Source organism: Schistocerca cancellata, chromosome 4 (genome assembly GCF_023864275.1).
Source record: "Schistocerca cancellata isolate TAMUIC-IGC-003103 chromosome 4, iqSchCanc2.1, whole genome shotgun sequence".
Taxonomy (NCBI): domain Eukaryota; kingdom Metazoa; phylum Arthropoda; class Insecta; order Orthoptera; family Acrididae; genus Schistocerca; species Schistocerca cancellata.
The window spans coordinates 577,007,836-577,032,638 of record NC_064629.1 but is presented as its reverse complement, the minus strand read 5'-3'; the positions used below and the strand labels follow the sequence as shown (position 1 = coordinate 577,032,638).

At 45.1% G+C, this 24,803-nt stretch overlaps 1 protein-coding gene and 1 pseudogene across 3 annotated transcripts in view; one reads left to right on the top strand and one right to left on the bottom strand.

Annotated features, from left to right (window-relative positions):
- LOC126183892 (FMRFamide receptor) overlaps positions 1-24,803 on the top strand; it is a 1,121,637-nt gene that overhangs the window by 519,431 nt on the left and 577,403 nt on the right. For all 3 annotated transcript variants that reach the window (XM_049926214.1, XM_049926215.1, XM_049926213.1), the window contains one exon: positions 17,286-17,356. The gene's annotated coding sequence lies outside the window, so the exon portion shown is untranslated. The remainder of the gene's footprint in view (positions 1-17,285; positions 17,357-24,803) is intronic.
- Positions 15,077-15,194, bottom strand: LOC126185707 (5S ribosomal RNA; annotated as a pseudogene).

The window sequence follows — 24,803 nt, the reverse complement described above, 5'->3', positions numbered from 1 at the left end:
TCTTGTACCAGGTTGCGTAACGGTACCTTATTACTAGAAACTGAGAGTGCCTTTCAGGCACAAAAACTGCTTCGGGCCACACTCCTGTACACGTTCCCTGTCCGGGTGGAGGCCCACCGAACTTTGAATTCGTCTCGTGATGTAGTCTATACTAGCTCCCTCGACGGATTGACTGACGAGGAGCTTCAATCTTTCCTCGCTGAGCAGGGCGTGACGGCTGTCCATAGGGTCATGAAAAAGGTCAACAATGACCTTGTACCGACCCGGACACTTTTCTTGACCTTCGATAGTGTTAAGCTGCCATCGCGCATCAAGGCGGGCTACGAGGTTATTTCTGTTCGCCCCTATGTCCCGACACCTACGCGCTGCTACCAGTGTCAGCGTTTCAATCACACTCGACAGTCTTGTTCCAATGCGGCTAAATGTGTCACTTGTGGCAGGGATGCCCATGAGGGTGACTGTCCACCTCCGTCTCCTCGTTGTGTGAACTGTCAGGGTGACCATGCCGCATCCTCCCGCGACTGTCCTGTCTATAAGGAAGAACGCTGTATCCAAGAAATTCGGGTCAAAGAGAAAGTGTCCACCTCGGCTGCTCGCAAGCTATTGGCTAGTAGGAAGCCCGCGCTTTTCCCAGCGGGGAAATACAGTACTGTCCTCGCCTCTCCTCGGACTACCAGGGAGGTGGCAACCCAGACATGCGATCTGACCTTCAGCACCACGGTCGTCCGTTCAGCCAGTGCTAAGATCGCGCGGTCGACGTCTCCTCTTCCTCCCATCACCCCACAGACACCAGCCCCTTCTTCAGCTTCTGCTAAGACGAAAACCCCGAAGTCAGATGCACGGGCCTTCAAGAAGGAACCATCCCGTGCAGACTTCCTACGTACCGCGACCTCCCAGCCTTCGACCGGTACTTCCACCAAACGTCCTTCCAAGAAGGCTCATAGGAAGCACAGTTCTCCTTCTCCGCCACGGCGCATTTCTTCTCCTGCGCCACCCAGCGGTTGCCGCCCCAGGCCGTCATCCGTTTCGCCTGGCCGCACCGCTGGTAGCCGAACATCTGGCCGTTCACCGGCGGAGGAAGCTCCCCCTCCCGGCCATCCTCCCAAGATGGCCGATGAACCTATAGACCCAATGGACGATGACTGTCCGCCTACTGATAGCGGCGGCAGTGCTCGCTCGAAGCCAGGCCCTCAGCGGCCTTCGAGGTGACCCCTTCTTTCATCTTCCTTTTCTTACGATGGCACTTATTCACTGGAATATTCGCAGCATTCGCTCCAACCGAGAGGACTTGAAGTTGCTGCTCCGCTTGCACCGTCCGCTCGTCGTAGCCCTCCAGGAAACGAAGCTACGCCCATGCGATCAAATTGCCTTGGCACACTACACCTCTGTGCGTTTTGACCTACCCCCTGTGGTAGGTATCCCAGCTCATGGAGGGGTTATGTTGCTGGTGCGGGATGATATTTACTACGATCCCATCACGTTGCACACCGGCCTGCAGGCAGTTGCCATCCGCATTACTCTCCCCACTTTTACATTTTCCATTTGTACCGTTTACACTCCATCGTCATCTGCCGTTACCAGGGCAGACATGATGCAACTTATTGCTCAGCTACCTGCACCATTTTTGTTAACTGGAGACTTCAATGCCCACCATCCCCTTTGGGGCTCTCCAGCATCCTGCCCGAGGGGCTCCCAGTTAGCAGACCTTTTCAACCAGCTCAATCTTGTCTGCCTCAATACTGGCGTCCCTACTTTTCTTTCGGACACATCTCACACCTATTCCCATTTAGACCTCTCTATATGTACTCCCCAACTTGCACGCCGATTTGAGTGGTATGCCATTTCTGATACATATTCGAGCGACCACTTCCCGTGTGTTATCCATCTCCTGCAGCATACCCCCTCTCCGTGCTCCTCTAGTTGGACCATCTCCAAGGCAGACTGGGGGCTCTTCTCTTCCAGGGCGACCTTTCAGGATCAAACCTTCACAAGCTGCGATCGTCAGGTCGCACACCTCATGGAAGTCATTCTCGCTGCTGCTGAATATTCCATCCCTCACCCTACTTCTTCTCCACGTCGCGTACCGGTCCCCTGGTGGACCGCAGCATGTAGAGACGCTTTACGTGCTCGTCGACGTGCTTTACGCACCTTTAAACGCCACCCTACAGTGGCGAATTGTATCAATTATAAACGATTACGTGCTCAGTGTCGTCGTATTATTAAAGAAAGCAAGAAAACCGGCTGGGCTGCTTTCACAAGCACCTTCAACAGTTTTACTCCTTCTTCTGTTGTCTGGGGTAGCCTGCGCCGGCTATCTGGCACTAAGGTCCACTCACCAGTTTCTGGCTTGAAGGTCGCGAATGACGTCCTTGTGGCCCCTGAGGCTGTCTCCAATGCCTTCGGCCGCTTTTTCGCAGAGGTTTCGAGCTCCGCTCATTACCACCCTGCCTTCCTCCCCCGCAAACAGGCAGAGGAGGCTAGGCCACCTAACTTCCGCTTCTCGAATTGTGAAAGTTATAATGCCCCATTCACCATGCGGGAACTCGAAAACGCACTTGGCCGATCACGGTCCTCCGCTCCAGGGCCTGATTCTATTCATATTCAGATGCTGAAGAACCTTTCTCCTGCGGGTAAAGGTTTTCTTCTTCGTACATACAATCGCATCTGGATTGAGGGACATGTTCCCGCATGCTGGCGCGAGTCTATTGTTGTCCCGATTCCTAAGCTGGGGAAGGACAAGCACTTGCCTTCCAGTTATCGACCTATCTCGCTTACCAGCTGTGTCTGTAAAGTGATGGAGCGAATGGTTAACTCTCGATTGGTTTGGCTGCTCGAGTCTCGAGGCCTACTTACCAATGTACAATGTGGATTTCGTAGGCGCCGCGGTCGCCTCCCTCTTTTTATTCGTTCTTTTTTAATGGATCGACAGTTCAGGGTACGTGTGGGATCTGTCCTGTCCGACACTTTCCGCCAGGAGAATGGGGTGCCACAGGGCTCAGTTTTGAGCGTCGCTCTCTTCGCCATCGCGATCAATCCAATAATGGATTGCCTCCCAGCTGATGTATCAGGCTCCCTTTTCGTGGACGATTTTACCATCTATTGCAGCGCGCAGTGTACACGTGTCCTGGAGCGCTGTCTTCAGCGTTCTCTTGACCGTCTTTACTCCTGGAGTGTCGCCAATGGCTTCCGTTTTTCTGCCGAGAAGACGGTCTGTATTAACTTCTGGCGCTACAAAGAGTTTCTCCCACCGTCCTTACGACTCGGTCCCGTTGCTCTCCCAATCGTGCAGACAACCAAATTTTTAGGCCTTAAATTTGACAGGAAACTTAGCTGGTCTCCACATGTGTCATATTTGGCCGCCCGTTGTACCCGTTCTTCGAATGTCCTCCGTGTTCTCAGTGGTATGTCGTGGGGAGCGGATCGAACCGTCCTACTTCGTCTATATCGGTCAATCGTCCGCTCCAAGCTGGATTATGGGAGCTTCGTATACTCCTCTGCACGGCCATCCATCTTACGCCGCCTCAACTCCATACAACATCGGGGTTTACGACTTGCGATCGGAGCATTTTATACTAGTCCCGTAGAGAGTCTTCATGCTGACGCTGGCGAATTGCCACTCACCTACCGGCGCGATATACTGCTTTGTCGGTATGCCTGTCGGCTACTGTCAATGCCCGACCATCCGTCTTATCGTTCCTTTTTTGACGACTCTCTTGACCGTCAATACGGGTTGTATGTCTCTGCCCTGCTACCCCCTGGAGTTCGCTTTCGTCGCCTCCTTCAACACCTTAATTTTTCACTCCCTGCGACCTTTCGAGTGGGCGAGAGCCACACGCCACCTTGGCTCCAGGCTCAGGTCCGCGTTCACCTTGACCGCAGCTCGCTCCCAAAAGAGGTTACCCCCGGTTCGGTCTACCACTACCATTTTTTGGAACTTCGTTCGAAGTTCCTCAATATGACTTTCATTTATACAGATGGCTCTAAGACCAATGACGGGGTCGGGTGTTCTTTTATTGTCGGGGCACAAAGTTTCAAATACCGGCTCCATGGCCATTGTTCGGTCTTCACAGCTGAGCTCTTTGCCCTCTACCAGGCTGTTCTTTACATCTGCCGCCACCGACATTCTGCTTATGTCATCTGCTCCGATTCCCTGAGCGCCATCCAGAGCCTCAGTGATCCGTATCCGGTTCACCCTTTCGTGCACCGGATCCAACGCTCTCTTCGGCAGCTGGTGGACGTCGGTTCTCAGGTTAGCTTTATGTGGGTCCCTGGCCATGTCGGTATCCCTGGGAACGAAGCTGCAGATGCCGCGGCCAAGGCTGCGGTCCTCCAGCCTCGGACAGCTTCTTGTTGTGTCCCTTCGTCAGATTTTAGCAGGGTTATTTGTCAGCGCATTTTATCGCTGTGGCATGTCGATTGGGCTGCCCTTACAGCCAACAAGCTTCGGGCCTTGAAACCTCTTCCCGTGGCTTGGACGTCCTCCTCACGCCCTTCTCGGCGGGAGGAGGTAGTTTTGGCCCGGTTAAGAATTGGACACTGCCGGTTCAGCCATCGCCATCTGCTGACGGCTGCGCCGGCGCCGTTCTGCCCATGTGGGCAATTGCTGACGGTCCGCCACATTTTAATGTCGTGTCCGGATTTTAACGCACTGCGTCTCGATCTTAACCTGCCATGTACTTTAGATGCCGTTTTAGCGGATGACCCACGAGCAGCTGCTCGTGTTCTTCGTTTTATCAATTTGACAAACCTCACTAAGGACATTTGATGATGCTGTTTTTAATCCTATGCCTGTCAGTCTGTCTTTTATCGTGTTTTCCCTTTTAGTTGTTGTTTTAAACTTGTGCCTCGCGGTGCATTCTTAACGTCGTCAGGGCACTAATGACCATTGAAGTTGTGCGCCCTAAAACCACAAAAAAAAAGAAGACTCAAGTGGGGACCTCACATGCGCCGACGTTCAAGGCGGACCAGTCATCTTGTGTTTCAGTGCGCGACCGACCAACCCACCGATCCAACCGCCAATGACCGTTGCCCAAGCAACTCGAGCAGACTGGCGGCCTAACGCGCAGACTCAGATTCAGGAACACAGCACCGACCGGGCAACCACCAGCAACTGGTGACGCGAGACTGACCCAGCCTCACTCGGACTGATTGACTGACCTCTTGCCGAGCTCACAGCGCCCCTTAAATGCACGTGAACGGGCAACTTTTCCCCTTTCCCACTAGAGGGAGACACCAAAGCTGCGATTGCCACAGCGGCGCCACCGCCAGAAACGGAAGGCGACTGCTTTAGACTACGCGCTGCGCCGCGCGGGATTAGCCGAGCGGCCTTGGGCGCTGCAGTCATGGATTGTGCGGCTAGTCCCGGCGGAGGTTCGAGTCCTCCCTCGGCCATGGGTGTGCATGGGTGTGTGTGTGTGTGTTTGTCCTTCGGATAATTTTGGTTAAGCAGTGTGTAAGCTTAGGGACTGATGACCTTAGCAGTTAAGTCACCATAAAAAAACAAAAAAACAAAACTACGCGCTGCGGCACGCTCTTCAAAACAGCAAATTTTACCACGGCTCATACTGCAACCTACATCCTTCTGAATCTGATTAGTGTGTTCATCTCTTGGTCTCCCTCTACGATTTTTACTCTCCACGCTGCCCACAAATACTAAATTGGTGACCCCTTGATGCCTCAGAATATGCTCTACCAAGCGATCCCTTCTTCTAGTCAAGTTGTGCCACAAATTTCTCTTCTCTGTGTTTCCCACATCCTCATAGATAAGTACTGGGCTGGTACCCACCTCCCGCCACAGATACACATTTCGCAAACATATAGAAAACGTTCTCTCTGCTCAACATGAGATTAAGTATAGATGCAGACAGATTGGCTGCACAAATTCGTCGTGGAGGGCTGGTCACGTCAGGACAGTCATCTGGTAGCCTATTGTCTCTGACACTGCCAAAACCATTAGTCAATGTCGACCCCTTAGAGGAACGGGAAAAGGCAAGGAATGAGAAGAAGAACAGAAAGGTAGGACCAAACTGTCGGGGCATCACCACACCACACAGAAAACGAAAAGTTTTATTTTCACAATGATCAAAAAATGCTCTAAATTGTTGTTATAACTTAGTTCCTACAAAATTTCAAAGTATATTAATCGTGGGAAACACACAGTACAGAAATAATCGAGCACAGAAAATGGAACTTTCTCTTACACAAAATGTTTAAAATGCTGTCTCGATTATGGCTGATTGCCAGTTGGTTTTTAAATGACAGATTGTGATTGATACATCGGAAAAGGGACACTATTCTACTGATTTCCACGTTCCCTTTCCCTAGAGCCCATATACTATTATACATGAAGCATTTCAAAACCTTTGGAATAATCGGGTCTACTGCCGGATGTTTGTGTCGCTCTGGCACAATTCAATATCTCGCCGGGAAAGCCTGAAGTGTTACATTTCAAAACACTTGTTTATAGACTGCGAATGTATTTGCTATACTCCAGAGATACATCTGTACAATAAAAGCAATGGTGACAGTGGTTAGATGTATATATCATCGTTAATACAGGGTATTTTGAATGCTGTACATTACAACGACTGTTAGTGGTATGCCAATATGTCCTGTTTCTCTGAGTTCCCCATTATGTATGTACTATGGAGCGTTGTTGAATATGAACTCCGACAAGGCAATAAAATCTGTTGGGACCCATGGTCATATAGCAAATATTTTCTTCCGTGTGTGAGTAATGAGTAGAGAAAATTTGGTCAAACGCTTTTGTTTCATACTGCATAATAGTGGCAATTGCGAATCAGAAGAAAATGCATTCACCATTTAGCTCTTCTCGCTATGGACTAAATCGTCATTTATGTTAAAGCACGTAATGTTCGTCTCGTATGTTAGGAGCATTTTATCCATGAGGCAGAAACAAGTCGATGTATTAACTGTTACCAGACCTATAGAATGAATATCAACAGTACACTAACTAATAGTCAATATAATAAGCAACAAAATTGAAAGTTCACTGCCGGCCGGTGTGGCCGAGCGGCTCTAGGCGCTTCAGTCTGCAACCGCGCGACAGCTACGGTCGCAGGTTCGAATCCTGCCTCGGGCATGGATGTGTGTGATGTCCTTAGGTTAGTTAGGTTTAAGTAGTTCTAAGTTCTAGGGGACTGATGACTTCAGCTGTTCAGTCCCATAGTGCTCAGAGCCATTGGAACCGCTTTTTGAAGGGGGAAACTTGATGGCGCTATGGTTGGCCCTCTAGATGGCGCTGCCATAGGTCAAACGGATATCAACTGCGTTGTTTTAAATAGGAACCCCCACTTTTATAACACATTCGTGTAGTACGTAAAGAAATATGAATGTTTTAGTTGGATCACTTTGTGATAGATGGCGCTGTGATAGTCACAAACATGTGTCTCACAATTTAAGACGAACAGTTGGTAACAGGTAGGTTTTTTAAATTAAAATACAGAACGTAGGTAGGTTTGAACATTTTGTTTCGGTTGTTCCAATGTGATACATGTACCTTTGTGAACTTATCATTTCTTAGAACGCATGCTGTTACAGCGTGATTACCTGTAAATACCATATTAGTGCAATAAATGCACAAAATTATGTCCGTCAACCTCAATGCATTTGGCAAAACGTGTAACGCCTTCCGTAATGTTCGCACATGCATTGACAATGCGCTGACGCATGTTGTCAGGCGTTGTCGGTGGATCACGATAGCAAATATCCTTCAACTTTTCCCACAGAAAGAAATCCGGGAACGTCAGATCCGGTGAACGTGCGGGCCATGGTACGGTGCTTCGACGACCAATCCACCTATCATGAAATATGCTATTCAATACCGCTTCAGACGGACGCGAGCTATGTGCCGGACATCCATCATGTTGGAAGTACATCGCCATTCTGTCATGCAGTGAAACATCTCGTAGGAACGTCGGTAGAACATTACGTAGGAAATCAGCATACACTGCACCATTTAGATTGCCATCGATAATATGGGGGCCAATTATCCTTCAAATGTTCAAATGTGTGTGAAATCTTAAGGTACTTAACTGCTAAGGTCATCAGTCCCTAAGCTTACACACTACTTAACCTAAATTATCCTAAGGACAAACACACACACCCATGCCCGAGGAAGGACTCGAACCTCCGCCGGGACAATTATCCTTCCTCCCATAATGCAGCACCATACATTAACCCGCCAAGTGCATATTATGCCGGTTTACGTTACCACTGTTGGTGAATGACGCTTCGTCGCAAAATAGAACGCGTGCAAGCAATCTGTCATCGTCCCGTAATTTCTCTTGTGCCCAATGCAGAACTGTACACGATGTTGAAAGTCGTCGATATGCAATTCCTGGTGCATAGAAATATAGTACGGGTGCAATCGATGTTGATGTAGCATTCTCAACACCGACGTTTTTGGGATTCTCGATTCTCTCGCACTTTGTCTGCTACTGATGTGCGGATTAACGGCGACAGCAGCTAAAACATCTACTTAAGCATCATCATTTGTTGCAGGTCGTGGTTGACGTTTCACATGTGGCAGAACATTTCCTGTTTCCTTAAATAAGGTAACTACCTGGCTAACGGTCCGGACTCTAGGATGATGTCATCCAGGATACCGAGCAGCATACATAGCACACGTCTGATGGGCACTTTGATCACAATACCTATACATCAACACGATATCGACCTTTTCCGCAATTGGTAAACGGTCCATTTTAACACGGGTAATGTATCACGAAGCAAATACCGTCCGCACTGGAGGAATGTTACGTGATAGCACGTACTTACACGTTTATGAGTATTACAGCGCCATCTATCACAAAGCGAAGAAAGTGGACCAAGTAAAAAATTCATATTTCTTTACATACTACACGAATATGTAATAAAAAAGGATGTTTCTATTTTTAAAAACGCAGTTGTTATCCGTTTGACCTATGGCAGCGCCATCTAGCGGGCCAAGCATAGCACCATCTGGTTTGCCCCTTCAAGCTAGACGAGTTTCTTTCTTTGTAGTTTTTTCGTTTGATGCTAATTTCGTGAGATATTTGGCCCACTCATTATCAATGGATCACCCTGTATATATAATTAGTACGGAAGTTTTTTTTATGAATAACAGAAACATATTTTTTCATTCGTTTAGCGTAGTACTGAAGCCGAGTCTGATATAGTTTTGCCTCACAGTTTTCACTATTTTACCTGTTGGTTAAGAACATTGCGATTTCTAGCTCTGTATGATAAATCTGTATTGTTTTATTTATTTTTACTATATCAAATGGTTCTAATGGCTCTGAGCACTATGGGACTTAACATCTGTGGTCATCAGTCCCCTAGAACTTAGAACTACTTAAACCTAACTAACCTAAGGACATCACACACATCCATGCCCGAGGCAGGATTCGAACCTGCGATCGTAGCAGTCGTGCGGTTCCGGACTGCGCGCCTAGAACCGCTAGACCACCGCGGCCGGCTTTACTATATCATCCCTTTGTTTGACGTTACAAATCAATAACTATCGAATGAAACCTGAATTAAACATAGAAAATTTCAATTTTGCCATAAATACTGCTTACTTTTAAGTAACAGACAGGAGTATTACTAAGCAGACCAAAAACTTTCTGTACGTCACCTGCCACTTCATGCAACCTCACTTAGTTTCTAGACGCTTCCGGTTTTTTGGGGAATCTAGTAGTACTCTAATCACATACATAAAAAAATTAATCGTTGTGATGTAATACCTGATAGTTCTGCAACACACCTTACATACAGGTGACACGGGTACGACCGTAACTCTTCTGTATTCTATGCATACTTGTGATACTCAACAGTTACCTACAGTAGTTCTACAACTCTAATAATAATGCTGATGATGTTTGGTTTTTTGGGTCGCTCAACTGGCAGTTATCAGCACCTGTACAAAGTCCCAACCACTGCTTAGTCAAACTCGCCCCTTTCATGAATGACGATGAAATGATTAGGACAATAGAAACATTCAGTCATCTCCAGATAGGTGAAAATCCCTGACGCCGCCGGGAATCGAACCCGGGACCCCGTGCTCGGGAAGCGAGAACGCGACCGCGAGACAACGAGCTACGTACCTCTAATAATGAGGCATCGCACTCAAGGGCTTGAAACACTTGACAGAATTTGAAAAGCAACGTGAGGTGCAAACTCGAAACTACTTCTCAGCATGTTGCAGCAGCATGTCAACCAGTCCGTTAACAGGGGTAGGGCTGTGCAAGTTGCTGGTTGCAACCAGTGCCCGGTTTGATGGCCCGTACATGCCACAGGTTAGCAAGCTGACAAGGAGACCATACGGATTTTCTTAATGTTTGATATTTATGGTGTGTGAACTTCAGAATTCAAATATCCAACACGAAAAGCTGCTAAGCGCAACTGTAAAACATTCTCGAGAAAATCGACTTCGAAGTATTGCGAGAATCTTTAATAAGTTAAAATATAGTGGATGTTTTCTACGAGCAGCCTGTTTGTAGAATCCTCGCTCTGTTGCCAGCAGAACCAAAATGTAAAACAAAGACGTATATTCTAAGAGCATTTCCGTGAAGCGTAGAATACATAAAAGTGTTATTTTCTCATTATTTTCAATTAATTTCGAATACCTATGACATTTAAATATGAAATGCATCAAATATATGCTACTTAAGACATCAAATTGTAATTTTTATGGAAAATGCATGTCTTCTACTTTCTAATTACATACCACACACAAAAATCCAATTTTCACTGCAAACATAAACTTTTAGTTAGTGATATTTTATAAAAGATAGTTAGTGAAAATTGTTTACATAAAAAATGCAGATTAAATTTTATCCCACCTTTACGTGTTTTACAGTTCACGGGAATGCTCGTAGGGCATGCACCTATGTAAAAAATTTGATCCCGTCAGGAACCGAATGCAGACCGCCCACAAAGACACCGATCACTATTTCACTTATTTCACGAGAAAAACTAAGAAATAAGATGGTCGGAAAAATCCGAATTCGATATTCTAGAGAATGTTTGAGAGCTGCGTGGAACTGCTGCGGGGGACCGATATTTGTTTTCTGAACTTCACGTACCATGAATGTAAAAAATTCTCTACTTTTGAGTGCACCCCGCCGCGCTACAGGACACTCTTTGGGTCGCCCGCACTGTCCTAAGAGTTATCGGGAGAAAATATGACCCTGACATCATGAATCACTTGATGCCTACTCCATCAATGGATTCTTAAAATGTGGTTTAGTGCGATTACCTCCTACAAGAAAACAGTTCCTAAATAACTCAGGGCTGTTCTTGAGAGGGGTCTGTCGTTGAAGGAGCAATGAACGAAACAATCTGAGAGTGAAGGTCGCAGCGTCAAGCAATATGTCAAAGGTACAAAGGGAGCAACCACCTGTGCTTCATGTATGGGCTTCAGGTGTATGTTACTCGGCAGGAGTAACCCATCATTCACATGTTTCACTGTGTAGTACAAATCCTGCCAATCGGGACAGGCTTGCATTGCTCTTCGCCAAACTTATCGACAGGTAAAGGATGCTTGATACCACCTTCAGTCGGAATGATTCAAGTTTTGGATGGAATAGTACCATCCGACATCAGACGGATAGAAACTGTCAAATTCGAAAGGAGAAAAGTTAACATTGATGATGGACACGGGGCACGAATATGTTGCTCAACTTTTAAACATTACGAAAATTTTTGTCAAGTAACGCCTCCCTGGTGAAGCCAAAGACAAAACAGAGACTGACAGATCGGAAATAAACGTGTTTGGATACCACCAAAGAGAAGCTATCCCCTTGAAGCGTCAAAATAACTGACGATGGCCAAAGTAGATAGGATATACAACGTAGACTGGTAATGGCCAAGAAAGATCCTCTGAAGAAGAGAAGCCTGTTAATAATGAATATTGATTTACGTGTCAGGAAGTCTTTTCTGAAAGTATTTGTGTGGAGTGTAGTCATGTATGGAAGTGAAACATGGACGATAAAATGTTTAGACATGGAGAGAATAGAAGCTTCGGAAATGTTGTGCTACAGAAGAATACTGAAGATTAGATGGGTAGATCACTCAACTAATGAGGAGGTACTAAGTAGATTTGGGGAGAAAAGAAATTTGTGGCACACCCTAATGACAAGAAGGGATCGTTTAACTGGACACATTCTGAGACATCAACGGATCACGAATTTCGTACTGAAAGTAATTTTGGGAGGAAAATCGTAGAGGGAGACTAAGAGGTGACTACAGTAAGCAGATTCAGAAGGATGCAGGTTGCAGTAGTTATTCGGAGATGAAGAGTCTTGCAGAGGATGAAGTAGCACAGAGGGCTGCATCAAACCAGTTTTCGGACTGAATACCATAACATCAAACCTGCCAGGTTAGAATGGAGACTACGCCATAACCAAGTTGTCTCTTGCAATTGCAGTACTAAGCAAACGGTGAGTCATTTCCTTGACAGCCCCGTTTACATCATCTCCTCTCGCACTGTGATGCATGAGGATCTGGTATCAGCAGGTCCTAAGGCAGTGCATTTTGTTGGGGTGCTACGCTTTATCTAAATGCCATCGAAATTGGTGTCATCGAAATGATAAGAAGAAGTACCCTTAATTCCATCCACGTATGCTTGATTTGTTCTGCTACGAAGTTAAGAATGTACCCAGAGTAAATATATTCTTCTATTGTTACTGTTACCACATACAATCTTCTAATCATAAAAAGTACCAATGTGGGCGCTGTACCGGAGGTTTTGTATGGTGTCCCGGATTAATATTCAGGGGTATGACAAGAAGGATCATTCAAGCAAAAAAAGTCTAGTAAACTGGGGCTCTAAAACACATACTTCAAGAGCTATAAGCACTTCATTTTCAATACTATGAAACAAATTCCGTCTCTGTAGTTCTTTACTTTCCATATTATTGGACGAAAAGACATTTTTATATTTTTATAACTAAATCTGCTATTTCATACATGACTGCAAACGATTCATAGAAAACTTCAGTATTGCTTTAATCGGCATATCAATAGCATTCCATTTCACATCAATTACTCACCAAATACGGGAGTACAACCTATACACCGAAATTTATAACAGCATAAGAATACTACCGCATGTGTATTTCATTGAAATACGACTGAAGAGCCAGCCGCTGTGGCCGAGCGTTTGTAGGCGCTTCAGTCCGGAACCGCGCTGCTGCTACGGTCGCAGGTTCGAATCCTGCCTCTGGCATGGATGTGTGTGATGTGTGTGATGTTTAAGTAGTTCTAAGTTCTAGGCGACTGGTGACCTCAGATGTTAAGTCCCATAGTGCCTAAGCCATTTGAACCATTTGAACGACTGAAAAAATATGTTTCCTCTTAAATACTGCAGAAAAATAAATGAAAAATTATTGTACAAATATCATGTGATGGAACATTGTGTCTCACACAGAATACAATCACTGATATTGATACGATCGCCAAGTAAACTGAAGATATCAGAGATTATATAAGATCTTATAACAGATTCTTTACATCAACATCTCTCAAAATTTACGATAACATCTACGATAAATAAACTAGCGGGACACATAGTGTAATGCAATAAGGACTGGTTGCCCGTTGCACGAGAACATCAAATATCATTGTTACATGGTTTATGCCTTAACTCAGAACAGCGGCGTCACAAGCAATAGAACGCTTCTCCGAGTTTCTCAGCACCCACTTCAGCCCTATGTTATAGAGACCAGTTTGGGCAGTAAGCGAAAGTTTCGAGCTAGAGCCCCATAGTTCCCGTGCCGCTCTTTGAACGGCAAGCCGCCCGACGAATTGTACGGGGTGCTACTGTCGATAGCGGTATGACGCAGTCTATCGTGCCCCTTAAGCATCGCTGTTTCTCTGGAACATTTTGACTTCATCGCACCTTTTTCGCCAGGAGGTAGTGTCTTTCTGTTTCGTTCAACAATGTCCAAGCAGTACCATTCACGCCCGTTAATTCGAGGCTTTTCTCAGGTTCCGATTGGGACGTTCGTATGCGCCTAGTCGAGTTTAGAAATTTTTCGGCGTATGGAAAGGCAACTATGAATGATTAATCGTTGTATTCGCAGCGGATGAGTGTAATTACTGGAAATGGAACTGAATTCAACTTTCGTGATGAGCATAGTTGCGCCTTGCCTTTGTTAAGAAGTATGCAACTTACTAGCTCAATATACCAAGGAAAGAGTATGAACTGTTGTCCTATCAAACAAGATTTTCGCTTAAACTGAAGAACTAACAAATTTAATATTTGTAAAGAGAAGAGACGCTTCTGATTAGGTAGCTCAATAAGGTGTCATTAAAAGCGTGTTCTTTCGGTCAACCGCCGCTTACCAACGTCCGATAGCTGAAAAGAAAACTGTTTCAGTTAAAATTGGGCAAATATAAGAGGCGGCAAATGTAATGGAAAGAATTTTAGAAAGTCTGCGAAATAGGCGACTAAGGCAACTGGAGAGATTTTAAAATCTGAATTTTAAAATTGGAAGATAAGTGAGATATGAGGAACCTTGGAATTTGGAAATCAATATGTAGGATGAAAAGATGAAGCTAGAAGGAGTGAACAAGTCAGCGACGCTGACTCAAATTGTTCGACACTGTTCATAAAACTTTGTAAATGCTTCAGTATCATGACAGTATTATTCACAAGACACAGAGTACTCTATTACGGGGTGCCCATAAAGGGATGTCCTCAGTTACAAATTTTAATAGTATCAACTATAAGCGTTGTAAAGTGTTCGTTCAAGGTCACAATTAAAGAGTATCTTAAACAGTTTTACGACAGTTTATGTGTGAACACTGCTTTGTTGTTTTCCTGCTTGCAGCGCCACATACGCAAAATGGCGACTCCTGAGAAAAAAAGCACTCCGTCATCAGGCCGCATGTGGCCCACCGGTACCATCCGACCGCCGTGTCATCCTCAGTTGAGGATGCGGATAGGAGGGGCGTGTGGTCAGCACACTGCTCTCCCGGTCGTTATGATGGTTTTCTTTGACCGGAGCTGCTACTATTCGGTCGAGTAGCTCCTCAATTGGCATCACGAGGCGGAGTGCACCCCGAAAAATGGCAACAGCGCATGGTGGCCTGGATGGTCACCCATCCAAGTGCCGGCCACGTTCGACAGCGTTTAACTTCGGTGATCTGACGGGAACCGGTGTATCCACTGCGGCAAGGCCGTTGCCACTCCTGAGAAAAGTGCATCGTCAAAAGTGCCCTAGGGACGTGTAATAGGACCGCTCTTCTTCTCTACGTACATAAATGATCGGACCGACCGGTTGAGCACCTATTTATGGCTGTTTGCTGATGACTGTGCTGTACGGGAAGCCGTCATCGTGGAACGACTGTAGGAGGGTATAAGATGACTTACACAGAACATCAAGTTAATGTGATGAATGGTAACGTCCTCTAAACGTAGAAAAAAGTAAGTTAAGGCGAATGAATACGAAAAATAATACGGTAGCTTTCAAGCAACATATATTACTAATATGCTGCTTGATACAATAACATCGATTAAATATTAAGGTATAATGCAAAGCGATATGAAATGGTTCAAATGGTTCAAATGGCTCTGAGTACTATGGGACTCAACATCTATGGTCATAAGTCCCCTAGAACTTAGAACTACTTAAACCTAACTAACCTAAGGACATCACACAACGCTCAGTCACCTCGAGGCAGAGAAAATCCCTGACCCCGCCGGGAATCGAACCCGGGAACCCGGGGATATGAAATGGAATGAGCACGTCAGGTTGGTAGTTTTATCGGGAAAATTTTGGGAAAATGTAGCTCATCTCTAAAAGGAGACGGGGTATAGAACGCTAGTGTGACCCATTTTTGCCGGCCGGATTGGCCGAGCGGTTCTAGGCGCTACAGTCTGGAACCGCGCGACCGCTACGTTCGCAGGTTCGAATCCTGCCTTGGGCATGGATGCGTGTTAGGTTTAAGTAATTCTAAGTTCTAGGGGACTGATGACCACAGCAGTTAACTCCCATAGTGCTCAGAGTCATTTGAACCGTTTTTTGACCCATTCTTAAGTACTGCTCGAGTGTTTGGGTTCCCCAACAGGTCAGATTCAAGAAAGACATAAAGCAGTTCAGAGGCGTGCTGCTAGATTTGTTACCGGTAGGTTTGATCAGCGCATAAATGTTATGGGGATGCTTCGCGAACTAAAATAGCAATCCCTCGATGGAACAAGGCGCTCTTTCCACGAGGCAGTATTGCGGAAATTTAGAGAAATTCGAATTTGAGAACGACTGCAGAACGATTCTACTGCTGCCATCGCAAACTTCGAGTAAGGACCACGAAGGTACGATCAAATTACGGCTCTTACGGAGGCTTATAGGCAGTCGTTTTTCCTTCGTTCAGTTTGCGAATGGAGCGAGATAGTAAATTACTAGTAGCGGTACGTGATACGCTCCGCCATTCACCGTACGGTGCGGTGGCTTGCGGGGTATGTATGTAGACGTAGATTAAGCTGATTAGTCTCTCAAGCCAGCCGGAATGCTGCGTGCACTGGACAGACGACGCCTCGCGACACATGGCAGGAACGCAAACCGTGTGTGCCTCTAAACGCGGTTCTGGCTTGTATGTTCCTCATGGAATTCGGTTTTGCATTACAACGTATGAGCAGAGAGTCTGAGCGCGATGTCGCCGAAATGACAGGACATACTGCATCGCCTTTGAAGCAGTGCTTGCGATTCCTCGTGATGCGTTCGCGCTTCGGCTCCCAGGCGCTGCAGAGTTCTGGCGTTTGCAAGGGTACCCCGGTGTTATCCAGGTTGTTCGCTTCCTGCCAGTGCCGTGGGACAAAAGTGGAAGCCTATGCTTTAATATGAGGTTGTTATGTGAACGGTTTTATGAAATGAAAATCAGCCCACAAAAAAGAGATATCGCATTGACAGCCTTCAGAAATAGCTTTGGTTCACCTAAAAAAGAAGCCAATTCGAAATGAACAGATAATGGTTCAGTCGAAGGAAAGCTGTACTTGGAACGTAAATGATGTATTCTCAGTTGAAATTAACCTTTCATTAACTGAATTATTGTGCAGTTTTATTTTTAAAGAAAACATCAGCCCTTATCCACTACAAATTAAGCAATTTTGAGGTGTTGACTTTCCCATGTGGTATTCCGCAACAATATCATAAACCATTAAGCTCAGGTCCATAGATTTAAATATTTCGTGCTAGACTCAGTTGAACTTCTCTTCAATACGTAAGCACTGGTTCAAATTTTTCCTGAGATGGCATTTCTAATGTCTCTGTTTCCATTTCCAGATATCATCACCGAATTTCCGAGAGCAGAACTGCTAACAAATCTACCAGGAACGAAGTACAGTAGCCTTCAGGTGAGTACAGACTCAAGTAGTGATTAAGTACAGCACATCCTTCAAAGTGACCACCGGCTGATCGTAGATGTGCAAGAACGTCCCTTGTTGTAGTAGAGGACTGCCTACGATGCGACATTTTAGGAGAGTATCTCGCTAACACAGTGGAACAGCTTTCATATTTAAGGCAGTAGCAGGACATCGTGACACAGCCTTCCAATGTTGTAAACCAAAGCAACGGCCCAGTTCTTGAAGTAAGGACAAAGAGAGTCAATTGGTGTGGCATAAGTTGACCTTCGGTGGCCATTCTATGGACTCTGATGATGATACAATCATACGCAACGGATGTCACGCAAACTCATCTTATACGGTTCATATACATATATAACTATATCTCTCTAACTGATTGGTAGACTGCTTATAAAATGACTTTCAGACTAGTTCTTGAACTTTCCACTGTCGAATAGCACGTGGGAAAAATTAACACCCACTTTTATTTTATTACGATGGTCATTGCTCTCTATGTAGGTGGAAGTAACAAAATATTTAGGAATTCTGAGGAAAAAGTTGGTGATAGACATTTCGTGAAAGGACCTTGTCGCCACGAAAACTCTTTGTTTTAATGATTAACTCCCCCAATCGCTTATCATATCCATGACACTCACTCCCTTATAATGCAATAATACAAAATGAGCTGCCCTCTTTTCAACTACTTCGATGTCCTCTCTCAGTCCTACATCACAAGGATCCCACAGTACTTAGAAGTACTGGAGCAGCGGACGGACAAGCGTAGAGTAGGCAGTCTAGAATACTTTGGCGTTCCATGGAAAACATGACACAATCATCCAAGAATGTCACACTGGATGGCACGCCTCTGTAGACTATTTTACTCATACGGATATGCAATCAATGCCTGTAGTTGTTGTTGTTGTCGTTGTTGTTGTGCTCTTCAGTCCTGAGACTGGTTTGATGCAGCTTTCCATGCTACTCAATCCTGTGCAAGCTTCTTCATCTTCCAATACGTGCTGCACCCTACATCCTTCTGAATCTGTTTAGTGTATTCATCCCTTGGTCTCCCTCTACGATTTTTACCCTCCACGCTACACTCCAATACTAAATTGGTGATCCCTTGAAGCCTCAGAACATGTCCTACCAACCGATCCCTTCTTTTTGTCAAGTTGTGCAACAAACTCCTCTTCTCCCCAATCCTATTCAATACTTCCTCATTAGTTACGTCATCTACCCATTTAATCTTCAGCATTCTTCTGTAGCACAACATTTCAAAGGCTTCTATTCTTTTCTTGTCCAAACTATTCATCGTCCATGTTTCACTTCCATACATGGCTACACTCCATACAAATACTTTCTGAAACGATTTCCTGACATTTAAATCTATACTCGATGTTAACAAATTTATCATTTTCAGAAACGCTTTCCTTGCCATTGCCAGTCTACATTTTATATCCTCTCTACTTCGACCATCATCAGTTACTTTGCTCCCCAAATAGCAAAACTCCTTTACTACTTTAAGTGTCTCATTTCCTAATCTAATTCCCTCAGCATCGCCCGACTTAATTCGACTACATTCCATTATCCTCGTTTGGCTTTTGTTGATGTTCATCTTATATCCTCCCTTCGAGACACTGTCCATTCCGTTCAGCTGCTCTTCCAAGTCCTTTGCTGTCTCTGACAGAATTACAATGTCATGGGCGAACCTCAAAGTTTTTATTTCTTCTCCATGGATTTTAATACCTACTCCGAATTTTTCTTTTGTTTCCTTTACTGCTTGCTCAATATAGCGATTGAATAACATCGGGGAGAGGCTACAACCCTGTCTCACTCCCTTCCCAACCACTGGTTCCCTTTCATGTCGCTCGACTCTTGTAACTGCCATCTGGTATCTGTACAAATTGTAAATAGCCTTTCGCTCCCTATATTTTACCCCTGTCACCTTCAGAATTTGAAAGAGATTATTCCAGTCAAAATCGACAAAAGCTTTCTCTAAGTCTACAAACGCTAGAAATGTAGGTTTGCCTTTTCTTAATCTAGCTTCTAAGATAAGTCGTAGGGTCAGTATTGCCTCACGTGTTCCCATATTTCTACGGAATCCAAACTGATCTTCCCCGAGGTCAGCTTCTACCAGTTTTTCCATTCGTCTGTGCAGAATTCGCGTTAGTATTTTGCAGCCGTGACTTATTAAACTGACAGTTCGGTAATTTTCGCATCTGTCAACGCCTGCTTTCTTTGGAGTTGGAATTATTATATTCTTCTTGAAGTCTGAGGGTATTTCGCCTGTCTCATACATTTTGCTCACCAGATGGTAGAGTTTTGTTAGGATTGGCTCTCCCAAGGCTATCAGTAGTTCTAATGGAATGTTGTCTACTTCTGGGGCCTTGTTTCGACTTAGGTCTTTCAGTGCTCTATCAAATTCTTCACGCAGTATCATATCTCCCATTCCATCTTCATCTACATCCTCTTCCATTTCCATAATATTGTCCTCAAGAACATCGCCCTTGTATAGTCCCTCTGTATACTCCTTCCACCTTTCTGCTTTCCCTTCTTTGCTTAGAACTGGGTTTCCATCTGAGCCCTTGATAGTCATACAAGTGGTTCTTTTTTCTCCAAAGGTCTCTTTAACTTTCTTGTAGGCACTTCAACCCTCAAAGCTACCCATTCTTCTTCTACTGTATTTCTTTCCCCAATTGTTGTCAATTGTTCCCTTATGCCCTCCATGAAACTCTGTACAACCTGTGGTTTAGTCAGTTTATGCAGGTCCCATCTCCTTAAATTCCCACCTTTTTGCAGTTTCTTCAGTTTTAATCTACGGTTCATAACCAGTAGATTGTGGTCCACATCTGCCCCTGGAAATGTCTTACAATTTAAAACCTGGTTCCTAAATCTCTGTCTTACCATTATATAATCTATCTGATATCTTCTAGTATCTCCAGGGTTCTTCCATGTTTACAACCTTCTTTCATGATTCTTGAACCAAGTGTTGGCTATGATTAAGTTATGCTCTGCGCAAAATTCTACCAGGCGGCTTCCTCTTTCATTTCTTAGCCCCAATCCATATTCACTTACTATGTTTCCTTCTCTCCCTTTTCCTACTCTCGAATTCCAATCACCCACGACTATTAAATTTTCGTCTCCCTTCACCACCTGAATAATTTCTGCGACAGAAAATTCATGACAAGTGTTAAGACATTAACCAGGTGTAGTTTCCATGACCTGAAATCCACTGCGAAAACAGTGGGCAGGCGCACATCAGGATTGGTACAATACGACTCGATGCGCCAGAATCTGAGGAACTGACTATTTTTGTTAAACGTTTCTGTAAGTTTAATGTGTAAGGTGTAACAGATAAATACTAACAGCAGTTATAGTTTGATATTTGCTAATCGTTATGGAAATCAAAAACTATAGAGCAAAAAAAAAATCGCCTGTATGCGGAAACATACACAAAAATTGTAATAGATTACCATCATACATCGCTTTGTTACAGCAAAATTTCAACATAATTATGTCACCACCGTTAAGCAAAAACGTAGGAAACTGCCACAAACATCACCGACTAAGCAATTTGAGGCTTCTTCTGGCAAGTTACAATTTGTGCCAAAAAGCAAAAGATACACATCAGCAAGTTAAGACTTGTTGCAGCATAAGAAGCATATCATGCAGGCTAGGTCAATGACTAGAATGTGAAGCCTTGATGATATAGTAAGAGAGAGCATGGATTGCGATATCTACATCTAAATTTGCACGCCGCAAACCGCCATACAGATCATGATGGAAGGTGCCTTGTACCACTACTATCCATTCTTTTCCCTTTTCTACTCGCTAACAGGGCCGGGTAAAAATGACTGTTTATATGCATCCGTACTATTTTGGGCTAAGCAATTTCATCACTCACTCTTTAACACAGCTGTCATCGATATGGTACTCACCTGGCCAATTGGAATCATGAATCTTATAAAGTGTCTTATTTTGGGAACAAAGACTTTACTTGCTAGTACTGACAAGTCTCAACTTGCAGACTAATAGCGTATATCTATTGGAATAAGTCACTACTTGACAGAACCAATATTAGTTTGCTTAGCTGGTTAGGTGTGGGACAGTTTGTTTCCATTTAGTGTAATATGGAGAAAATTTGGTTTAACAGAGGGACGTATATTGGCAAGTTGTAATTTTTACTAGAAGGGTGGCAGTTTGTTACAATTTTTCTGACAATGGTGATGTGTGTGGCAAATACACTCCTGGAAATGGAAAAAAGAACACATTGACACCGGTGTGTCAGACCCACCATACTTGCTCCGGACACTGCGAGAGGGCTGCACAAGCAATGATCACACGCACGGCACAGCGGACACACCAGGAACCGCGGTGTTGGCCGTCGAATGGCGCTAGCTGCGCAGCATTTGTGCACCGCCGCCGTCAGTGTCAGCCAGTTTGCCGTGGCATACGGAGCTCCATCGCAGTCTTTAACACTGGTAGCATGCCGCGACAGCGTGGACGTGAACCGTATGTGAAGTTGACGGACTTTGAGCGAGGGCGTATAGTGGGCATGCGGGAGGCCGGGTGGACGTACCGCCGAATTGCTCAACACGTGGGGCGTGAGGTCTCCACAGTACATCGATGTTGTCGCCAGTGGTCGGCGGAAGGTGCACGTGCCCGTCGACCTGGGACCGGACCGCAGCGACGCACGGATGCACGCCAAGACCGTAGGATCCTACGCAGTGCCGTAGGGGACCGCACCGCCACTTCCCAGCAAATTAGGGACACTGTTGCTCCTGGGGTATCGGCGAGGACCATTGGCAACCGTCTCCATGAAGCTGGGCTGTCCCGCACACCGTTAGGCTGTCTTCCGCTCACGCCCCAACATCGTGCAGCCCGCCTCCAGTGGTGTCGCGACAGGCGTGAATGGAGGGACGAATGGAGACGTGTCGTCATCAGCGATGAGAGTCGCTTCTGCCTTGGTGCCAATGATGGTCGTATGCGTGTTTGGCGCCGTGCAGGTGAGCGCCACAATCAGGACTGCATACGACCAAGGCACACAGGGCCAACACCCGGCATCATGGTGTGGGGAGCGATCTCCTACACTGGCCATACACCACTGGTGATCGTCGAGGGGACACTGAATAGTGCACAGTACATCCAAACCGTCGTCGAACCCATCATTCTACCATTCCTAGACTGGCAAGGGAACTTGCTGTTCCAACAGGACAATGCACGTCCGCATGTATCCCGTGCCACCCAACGTGCTCTAGAAGGTGTAAGTCAACTACCCTGGCCAGCAAGATCTCCGGATCTGTCCCCCATTGAGCATGTTTGGGACTGGATGAAGCATCGTCTCACGCGGTCGTGCAGCACGAACGCTGGTCCAACTGAGGCGCCAGGTGGAAATGGCATGGCAAGCCGTTCCACAGGACTACATACAGCATCTCTACGATCGTCTCCATGGGAGAATAGCAGCCTGCATTGCTGCGAAAGGTGGATATACACTGTACTAGTGCCGACATTGTGCATGCTCTGTTGCCTGTGCCTATGTGCCTGTGGTTCTGTCAGTGTGATCATGTGATGTATCTGACCCCAGGAATGTGTCAATAAAATTTCCCCTTCCTGGGACAATGAATTCACGGTGTTCTTATTTCAATTTCCAGGAGTGTAGTTACAGTGATGAGTATAACTTAATTTCTTAGAATTTTGCTGTAAAATGACAATGTATGGGGGAATTTGTTACAATTTAGTTTCATGCTTATCTGTAATTGAATATGAAATGAGGGACATCCTGTAACAGAAACTATAACACCAACTGAAAAATTAAGGCATATACTGGGTGTGTCACCTAACGTTACCGCTGGATACATTTCGTAAACCACATCAAATACTGACGAACCCATTCCACGGACCGAACGTGAGGAGAGGGGCTAGTGTAATTGTTTAATACAATCCATACAAAAATGCAAGGAAGTATGTTTTTTAACACAAACCTACGTTTTTATAAATGGAACCACATTAGTTTTGTTAGCACATCTGAACATATAAACAAATACGTAATCAGTGCCGTTTGTTGCATTGTAAAATGTTAATTACATCCGGAGATATTGTAACCTAAAGTTGACGCTTGAGTACTACTCCTCCGCTGTTCGATCGTGTGTATCGGAGAGCACTCCAACATACATCGCGTTTCTACAGAATCATCTGCCAACGTTGCTAGCAAATGTCCCACTGTAAACGCGTCGACGTTTGTGGTATCAGCATGATGGTGCACCTGCACATTCCGCAATTAACACTAGGCTGACCTTTGACAGGATGTTTGACGGGCGTTTCATAGGACGTGGAGGACGCATAAATTGGCCAGCCCGTTCTCCTGATCTTACACCTCTGGAATTCTTTCTGTGGGGTACGTTAAAGGAGAATGTGTACCGTGATGTGCCTACAACCTCAGAGCATATGAAACAACGTATTGTGGCAGCCTGCGGCGACATTACACCAGATGTACTGCGGCGTGTACGACATTCATTACGCCAGAGATTACAATTGTGTGCAGCAAATGATGGCCACCACATTGAACATCTATTGGCCTGACATGTCGGGACACACTCTATTCCACTCCGTAATTGAAAACGGAAACCACGTGTGTACGTACACCTCACCCCTCATGGTAATGTACATGTGCGTCAGTGAAAAAGACCAATAAAAAGGTGTTAGCATGTGGACGTAATGTGCTGTTCCAGTCTCTTCTGTACCTAAGGTCCATCACCGTTCCCTTTGGATCCCTACGTAATTCGGTGCTTTCCGATACACACGATCGAACAGCGGAGGAGTGGTACTCAAGCGTCAACTTTAGGTTACAATATCACCGGATGTAATTAACATTTTACAATGGAACAAACGGCACTGATTACGTATTTGTTTATATGTTCAGATGTGCTAACAAAACTAACGGGGTTCCATTTAAAAAAACGCAGGTTTGTGTTAAAAAACATACTTCCGTGCATTTTTTTTAGGGTTTGTATTAACCAATTACACTAGCCCCTCTCCTCACGTTCGGACTGTGGAATCGATTCGTCAGTATTTGATGTGGTTTACGAAATATATCCAGCGGTAATGTTAGGTGACTCACCCTGTGTACTATCAAATTTATGTCTTACAATATTAGTACCATAGGGAATGGTAGTCATGCACTTATTTGACTGGAGTATCTGGGCTAATAGCAGTCACCATGTGTCAATTCACTGCCATTGCCCTGTAATAATGTCAGCCATGTATTCAGGGTAATGGTTGTCAGCATATGCCAGTCTATCTGGGACAATGACAGTCAAAATATCATCTGCACATTATTTTCCCAATTATATCCACCAAGCATGTGCAAATTAGTTAAAATTTTGATGTAAAATGAGGTAGTTTGTTACATTTTTGCTAGAACATGGGAGAATTTGTTAAACTTTTCCTGTACAATGAGGCGATT